We start from the raw sequence: 9,484 nt of genomic DNA, 5'->3' as shown, positions 1-9,484 counted from the left end.
GTTTCACTCTCAAGCACCCAGTTTAGTTCAGCTGTGTGTGAGGAATGTATTCCACTCAGAAGAGATACCAGGGTGCAAAGGTTTACTGCCTGTTATGAGAAAGGCTTTTTATGGTAAATGACACAGACATTGAATCCTCTTCCTTATAGTTTTTATAACACTATAGCACGGAATCAAAAGTGTTCTACCTGGAACCAAAAATAGTTATTCAAAGGGTTCTCCTATGGGGACAGTTATCCTATGGGATAACCCTTTTAGGTTCTAGATAGCACGTTTTTTTTCTAAGAGTGTAGATTCAGCTGCGGGACGATTATTTATTGAGCTGATGGGTGGCCAGGACATAATTACAAATCATTTGTAGACAGGAAATTGACAGCAAGAAGCCCAAACAGATATAATATTTGAATAAAGCATAATCATTTCAAACCTTGATTACATTTGTATACAATCACGTCTCTCTATTATGCGTGGGAATACTTGGGTACAGATTTCCAAAATTAAAATCACTTGGAGCTGATTTCCTCGTGTTTTTACAGTTTTTTTTTTTTTAATTTACCCCTTTTTCTCCCCAATTTCGTGGTATCCAATTGTTTTAGTAGCTACTATCTTGTCTCATTGCTACAACTCCCGTACGGGCTCGGGAGAGACGAAGGCTGAATGTCATGCGTCCTCCGATACACAACCCAACCAGCCGTACTGCTTCTTAACACAGCGCGCATCCAACCCGGGAGCCAGCCGCACCAATGTGTCGGAGGCTACACCGTGCACCTGGCAACCTTGGCTAGCGCGCACTGCGCCCGGCCCGCCACAGGAGTCGCTGGTGCGCGATGAGACAAGGAGATCCCTACCGACCAATCCCTCCCTAACCCGGACGACGCTAGGCCAATTGTGCGTCGCCCCACGGACCTCCCGGTCGCGGCCGGTTACGACAGAGCCTGGGCGCGAACCCAGGGACTCTGATGGCACAGCTGCTGCGCCACCCGGGAGGCCCCTAGGTCTAGTCTTTTATGAGGAGGTGCAACTCAATATTAGGAAGGTGTTGCTAATGTTTGTAATACACAGGTGATTACATCTCATTCTCGGACAATTGACTTCTTCTGTTTCATCTCCCCAAAGAAAATCTGTTTTCCCTATCAAATTAGATTGAAGGGTGTTACCTTTTCCCAATGTTAGTGATAAAGTTATCTGTTTGGAGAAAATACAAAATGATGTATTTATGTATTATGTAAGATGATGTATGGCCACATTATTTATCAGGATTTCAATCTGATCAGACATGGTGAGGTTATCACTGTGTGAAAGTACTGTCTTTTCAACACGTATACTTACTATTGTGATATTGTGTCATTCACATGATCGGACTTCTGCACAATAATATTCAGCCTGAGGCTTGGGCATATCATCATGGATCCATCTTCTGTGAAATCAGCTTATCACTTTGATGATATAATCAGATAAGGTTTATGGTTTTATACTGAGGAAAAACATTAGTTGGCCGCTCCACCCTACAATAAAGAGATCATTGACCTTTTCTCAGCAACAAAGGAGTGATCTAATTAAGATCCTACATCTGTAGCCCTCCCATAACCCAGAGATAGCGAAATAATTCACTGGAAAATCCTTTGAGACTCATGCCCACTGAGAGAGTTCATTTTAGCCCAGTCTCATTCCAGGTTGGGGCAGTCCGACACCATAACAGGCTGTGTTGAATCTAGGTGCTTTTTGAAATACTGTAGTGAAACTCGCTATACAAACCACGTTACAATTCCCACCAAATGGGCTAACCCTATTGGCCTATTTTTCCTCTGCAATCTACACACAATACCCCATAATGACAAAGCGAAAACAGGTTTTTAGAAATGTTGGCAAATTTATACAAAATTAAAAACAAATACCTTATTTACGCATGTATTCAGACCCTTTGCTATGAGACTTGAAATTGAGCTCCGGTGTATCCTGTTTCCATTGATCATCCTTGAGATGTTTCTACAACTTGACTGGAGTCCACCTGTGGTAAATTCAATTGATTGGACATGATTTTGAAATGCACACACCTGTCTATATAAGGTCCAAGAGTTGACAGTGCGTGTCAGAGCAAAAACCAAGCCATGAGGTTGAAGGAATTGTCTGTAGAGCTCCGAGACAGGATTATGTCGAGGCACAGATCTGGGGAAGGGTATCAAAACATTTCTGCAACATTGAAGGTCCCCCTTGGTCAGGGAGGTGACCAAGAACCCGATGGTCACTCTGTCAGAGCTCTAGATTTCCTCTGTGGAGATGGGAGAACCTCCCAGAAGGACAACCATCTCTGCAGCACTCCACCAATCAGACTGTTATGGTAGAGTAGCCAGACGGAACCCACTCCTCAGTAAAAGGAACATAATAGCCCACTTGGAGTTTCCCAAAAGGCACCTAAAGGACTCTCAGACCATGAGAAACAAGATTATCTGGTCTGATGAAACCCTGATTGAACTCTTTGGGCTGAATGCCAAGCATCACGTCTGGAGGAAACCTGGTACCATCCCTTCGGTGAAGCATGGTGGTGGCAGCATCATGCTGTCGTGGTGTTTTTCAGCGGGAGGGACTGGGAGACTGGTCGGGATAGAGGCAAAGATGAACGGAAGTACAAGAGAGATCCTTGATGAAACCTGCTCCAGAGCGCTTAGGACCTCAGACTGGGGCAAAGGTTCACCTTCCAATAGGACTATGACCTTAAGCACACAGCCAAGGCAACGCATTAGTGGCTTCGGGACAAGTCTCTGAATGTCCATAAGTGGCCCAGCTAGAGCCCGGACTTGAAACCGATCAAACATCTCTGGAGAGATCTGAAAATAGCTGTCCAGCAACAATCCCCATCCAACCTGACAGAGCTTGAGAGGATCTGCAGAGTATTGGGAGAAACTCTCCAAATACAGGTGTGCCAAGCTTGCAGCGTCATACCCAAGAAGACTCCAGGCTGTAATCGCTGCCAAAGGTGCTTCAACAAAGTACTGAGTAAAGGGTCTGAATACTGTGTAAATTAGATTTTTTTTTATTTTTATGCATTTGCAAACATTTCTAAAAACCTGTTTTTACTTAGTCATTATGGGGTGTTGTGTGTAGATTGATGAGGGGAAAACATTTTTTTTATATATTTAGAATGAGGCTATAACGTAAGAGTGTGGAAAAAGTCAAGGGGTCTGAACTTTCCGAAGCCACTGTGTACAGGGAGTATCAGTGTCAGATAAATGTGAAGTGTGCTGTATGCCAGTCTAGAATAATGTCTGATGACAATCACAATGGCCAAGATATTATAGTTTATTGACTCCTCTCAGGATACTTTCCAGAGTCATCCATTGTCAGTGGTTGTTGGCATCTGATTGGCTATAGAGTTCATTGCTGCATCTTGTCAAAAGCTATTCTCAGTCAGCAGCCACATGAACTATCATTGGAATGCCAGGAGGATTTAGTTAATGTGCCTCTCTCATACACAGTGTAGTATATCTCCCAGACCAGAAGTGCTGTTAAATTCTGCATTCTCAGAATCCCCAAAAGGCTTTGGTGGAATCCTAAATATCTCTCGCTCGCTCTCGCTTTCACTCTCATATTCCTATCCAGCAGGTACAGAACTGAAATCACATTAAGAAGTCTATTCAGACTGAGTTTAGTCTATAGGTGCTACCTTAAGGTGCTACCTTAAGCATGGATTTACCACAGACTTCTGTCATCATACTAGAATGAAGTCTGTCCTGTTTGAGTCAAAAGTAGAGATGAGAAGAGGGGAGAGGAGATGAGAAGGGAGGAGAAGAGAGCAGAGGAGAAGAGAGGAGCCAGACAGGTCTGCTTTAGAAGTATACCTGACCCAGGCCTCTCCCAGGAGTGGCAGCATGGATCATGGAGCTCAGGCTCTGACTCAGTCTGCTCTGCTGCTCTCTGGCCAGATGTTTTCTGCTCTGCAGTGCAGCCGGCATCCTCTATCTCCTCTCTTCTCCTCCGTCCTCAGTGGGGGACACATTCTGCGGCACACGCCAGGGGACCCAGGCTCTCCCAGCACAGCCCAAACAGCCCAGCTAACATAGCCTCAACCCAAGCAGAGGACCCCCTGACGTAGAGTTACAGAGGTCATCGCCTCTTAGCACTGTTGTTTCGCCCCCCCTCAGAGAGACAGACAGTCTGGAAGGCCGTGTTTATCCACTTCACCACGTGTTTATTGGCTGTCTGAGAGTACCCTGGGGCCTGTCTGTCTTTTCACTGGGTGTTTCATTAAAGTGGCCTAAAACGAATCTGCTACGGAGCTTCCAGCTCATTCCAGTGGAACTCCAGACCAGACACATACATACCTGTCTGCAATGTAAATGCATTACCTCAGGGGCAGGACGTGTGCTACTCATGGCCACCACCAGGGGGCTCGGTTGGGCGGTAAAACTTGAGCCAGCAGTGCTGTGCACTGTGTGTCGCTCATAAACACCTGTTCCCACAGTCAGTGTCTGTAGAAAAATATATTTTCCAGGAATCTTTATCCATGTTGCATGTGATTACTTTTGGTTGAGCTATAACTCAGTCCAGGCCTGATATACACCATATGATAAAGTATTAAGGCTTCTTAGGGAGTTTTCCAAACTCTGTCCTCAGGACCCCAAGGGGTGCACTGCAGGATAAGCCTCAGCTTTACCTCCTGGTTTACAGTAGGTGGTCATAGCAGCCTACAGGCTACAGGCTGGAGACACATGGGATGGATAAGGAACACTGGTTCAGTGAAGCTAGCTTATCTTCAAGCAGCTACCTGTCTGTGGGTTATTCTCACTAGTTATGAAATTTGAGTTTTTAGTAGTCTATGACTGAACGGAACACCCCCTCTTACTGTGACCTCATGTCTCAGGGCTTTGTATTTTCATTCAAACACTTCAGATCTGGTATGAGTCAGTCTATCAATGCACTACTTATTGACTCTCTGTCTGAGTGTTACAAATGCTTGAGCCAAAATAGAAATGTTAGCCTACTGGGATTTCTCTGAATTTTGCTTCACTTATTGGGGTTTTGTAACATCTTATGAGTTATTGGCGATTTCCCCTGGATTACATGGTTAATATGTCATTTCATAAGGATGAGAAGCAACTAACAATGACCATTGTAGTCACTGTCCTTGTTGTGGTTATGGCATGGTTACTTATGAGTCATTCTAGTATTGTCTTGACATGTTTACATACTGTGGGCCTATATCACTAGGATGTAGGTCACATCCTATCTGGCTAAGACTGACATACTATTGGGGTCTTTCCTGAAGCTCAGCACTATGAATGGAGTAGACTGAGATCACCTATTTTACACTGACTTAAGGGACATGTCTGAGCTACCAGCGTGTATCAGAGAGGGTGGTCATCCCTGCAGTGCAGTGTGACATGCAACCGGTTGACATACTAACAGACATTAGTGGATTTAAAAACCTGCATGCCTAGCTCCCCCAGCCACCACATGGCCCTACATTAGGTGTGTGTGTGTGTGTGTGTGTGTGTGTGTGTGTGTTTGTGCGTGTTTTGCCTGCTGTTGACTGTGACAGGAGTGAGTCACTCTCAGACTTCCCATTGTTAACTGTTTGCTGATGTCAATGCAGGATCTATGGGGCATTTTATGTTGCTGCCCTAGCACAATGCAGAATGGCAGATAGATGCTGACACCGCCTCAAAATGGCTTTATTTAGCAAAAGCGACATAGAGCCTCTGACATGTGTGTGTGCCACACGACAACAGAAATTAGGGAAATCGATAATAAAAGAGAGGGAGGGAGGGAGCACAAAAAACTTAAACAAATAGTCTGTAGAATAGTCTAGCATCACTGGCTTTCAGTTAGTTTGTATGCTTCTATATTTGACCCTGGTACCCCTGATGCAGGTCTCCGTAGACTGTGTTTACACTGACCTGCAGCCTACTGATCTTTTTTCCACTTTGGACCAATCACATCAGATCTTTTCACATTTTTTCAGAGCTGATCTGATTGGTCAAAGACCAAATGATGAAAAACTCAGCATAATTGGGCTGCCTGTTTAAACGCAGACATGGAGACATACCTCTGCATGTATTTCCACTATCTTGGGACATCACTAAAGGCTTGGGCTATGAAAGATCTGCAACACTCTAACACATGCAAATGGGGTTGTGAAATCGCATCACCCTGCTCACCCTTGAGCGTATAAAACAGTCTTGGCCACCCAACCACTGCCTTTTCCCCCCTCAGTCAAATTGTGCCAAGAGAGATACAGTGCCATCTTGCAAATCTGTAGACCACCAGCAAACAGATGAGACACCAACAACTAGGTCTGGTGGAAACTCTCCTAAGCTTTGGCCAATGGACAATCTCGGTCTGAATGCTTGCGGATTCTTGTGCAATCCAGCACTTGAACCCCCCGGGTGGAACCGTTCATCACTGGTTGTAGTGGAGATGAGGAGAGGCTTGAGACAGCAGTTTGAAGAGAGGGGGAGCATGAGAGGAATGAGGGGGAAAATATGGGCGCCCAAGTAGGGGGTGTCAATGACAGGATTGCCAGGCTAATGCAGGGAAGAATAAGGGACGTCAAGGTCGGCCGTAAAGAGAGAGAGCGAGAGTTCCCTTCTGCAAAACTACCATGAATTATTCAGCTTCTCTTTTGTCTCCTACTCCTCTCCTCAGCGCTCTACTGGAGCGGCCCTGACAAGTTTATTCCAGCTCTGCCTCAGTCTGTGGAGTGGGTTGTGTTGCCTGCCTGCATGCCTGCCTGCCTGCCCTCCTTCCCAGCTAACAATTGTTTGGAAATAAAATGTTTTTGTAATGTTCCCCTAATGTTTGAGTGTCCAATTTTCCGTTAGTTAAGGAAACATTCTATCTATGTTAGCAGAAATATTATGAGGACCTTTTTAGCATGTTTTGGTGTTAAAGTGAGGAGATTCCCTTAATGTCAAGCAGAACTAATCTAGAACGTGGTTACAATGTTCTCAGATTATACAACATTATGTTCTAGATGTGTTTTATGGAACATTGCAAGAACATTGATGTGTAGTCTTTTTAGCGTTTAGGAGACTATTCCATCAACCAAACATAGACACCATGTTCTCAGAATAGAAGATATTAATGTTCTAGACACATTCCATGAGACCACTCCCATGTCAAGGTTTCTGATGGTTAGATCTTTTTGTCTGTTGGCAAGGTTGGGGACACTCACAATGTTTTCAACTTACATATTTGACATACATGATTACATTGCGCATGTTCATTTATACAGTGATTATTATTTGAAATGCCCATACCTGGGATATGAACTCGCAACCTCTCGGTTCAAGGCAATCAGATCTTCAGAAAACAATACACAACACAGATTTCCATCTCCAAGTTTTTATGTGGAAAATAGACAAATTACAACAGAATCACTTGGGATCAATGTTATTACTTACAGCAATATAGTATAGTAATAAATTACATTTATGAGTAATTAAGTAATATAACGAGTTATTGTCTTCAAATATTGTAATATTATTACAGTTACTTTTTCAAGTAACTCGCATTACTTTCAGGAGCAAATCTCTACGGGCCTGTGATATACATGTATACATTTTTTAAGTCTTGTCTCATACTTACGGGAATTTATGCCGTAGGCTAACCCGTTTTCCAATAGGCTATCGTAAAGCCTAAAATCGAAGCAAGATGGCAGCTGTGTTACCCCTCTTAACCTTTTCCTTGGGGAAATGCTCGAACCCAGACCACCAGCACCAATAATAACCACTGTCTCAATAAGGGATATCTCTAGGGCATGTGCTTATTAGGCCAGTATAGTTAGGCCCCGTCCGGAAGAAACCCTAAACCCTCCTCCCATAGACAACCACATTCTGTCTATGTTTGGTGGGACATTGATAGAATATTCTCCTAACTCACAGAAAACTGGACACATTAATGTTCTTGCAACGTTCCCATGAAATGTGTCTAGACTATTAACTTCTGCGAACATGATAACCACATTCTGGGTAAGTTCTATTTGATGTTAAGGGAATGGTGCAAGGAATGCTTCTGAGAGACATCACAGGAGCATTATTATGAAAATGTTAGTTAATGACCTAATGAGACTCTTAATGGAATGTTCTCTAAAGTTGTGAGAACATTTGTTGTTAGCTTGGTTCACACCACTTCACACTGCTCAAAATGGCCAGTTACTTAGATTGGCAAATTACAAACCCTGACGCTTCCTTGCAGCAGAAGGAATTGCATGTTCTTCAAAAGCTCTTTTATTCCAAGGACCTGGAGAAGAATCTCTGTAGCAGCTTCGGAGACTGAGGTATTGTTGTTAAATGGCCCAATGCAGTAAATATCCTATTGTACAAGAACTGATGAAACAAATTTAATCAGTGTTATTTCCTGATAGTTGATGGTTGAAAATACAATCTACACAGGACCTTCTAAATCAGCAGGTTTACATGGGTAGGAGTTTCGGCTTTCCATGGTGACATCATCATGCGGTAAATTGGCTAACAGACCAATAAAGAGACTTCAAAACCTATCTGCCAATAACAGCTAGTTTTCAGTTTTCTCCTCCTAACAAAATTCGTGCTTGAGAAATAGTTGTTTGCTAATTTGAATGAAAATCTATTACAGTAAGGTACTGTTACCCAGAAATTATATATATATATTTATATAAAAATGGCTGCATTTGGCTTTTAAGATGCATTCCTTGAAAAGGGGGCCTTGGATATGATTAGGGGCATTAATTCTGGCCATGTGACCTGACCAGGAACAACACTGGGCTATAGTTATATCCTATGAGAGACGACTCCCAAATATCTACCAATACAACTGTGACTTAGCCCAAAGTCAATATTTTGCCCATGCCAAATGTTACCTGAACGACAGGTCTTACCTGTATCAGGTTCACAAAGTCAATAAGGACAGATTTAAGGTGTGTGCATTTCCTATCCACATGAGGTCATTCAGTAGTTGCATTGTGCAAATAATCATTCTCAACATTCTATCATCACCACAAAGGAATGTGCAAGTATCAATGTAAGAATAGTGTTGTGATGAATCAATGAATGAATGAATTGGATTAATCTGCTTCCTCTGTCATTTCTATAGGAGGATGAGACACACAATTTTTTGACACATTGTCTAGCCTTCTAATTTCTTTCTGCGTTGCAAATTAATTTGTAGCTTGGCATTGCAATGAGACAGCAGATAATGAATTACGCCCACACAACCCTCAGGCCTGTTTGTCAGACAGTATCAGACTGATCTCTTGTCTCTCTCTGTATAGGTAAACATCTGAAATCTGCCGCTCGCTGCAGAGTGCAAGGGGGGGTCCCGTGCTGGATCTAAAAGGCTGGGATGGTTCATTCCTTGGCTGCCGGACAATGCCAGAGAGGAATGCCAGCATTCCCCCTGTACCTAAGGCCTAGATGGGCAGCGCTTTGTGAAGCATGGCATGGTAGGCTGCTGTGTGGGAATCCATCACCAGGCAGTCTACAGCTGTCATTATGAGACTACAAAGCTG

The sequence above is a fragment of the Oncorhynchus clarkii genome, chromosome 4, assembly GCF_045791955.1.
Source record: "Oncorhynchus clarkii lewisi isolate Uvic-CL-2024 chromosome 4, UVic_Ocla_1.0, whole genome shotgun sequence".
Lineage (NCBI taxonomy): Eukaryota > Metazoa > Chordata > Actinopteri > Salmoniformes > Salmonidae > Oncorhynchus > Oncorhynchus clarkii.
This window is presented reverse-complemented; position numbering follows the sequence as displayed.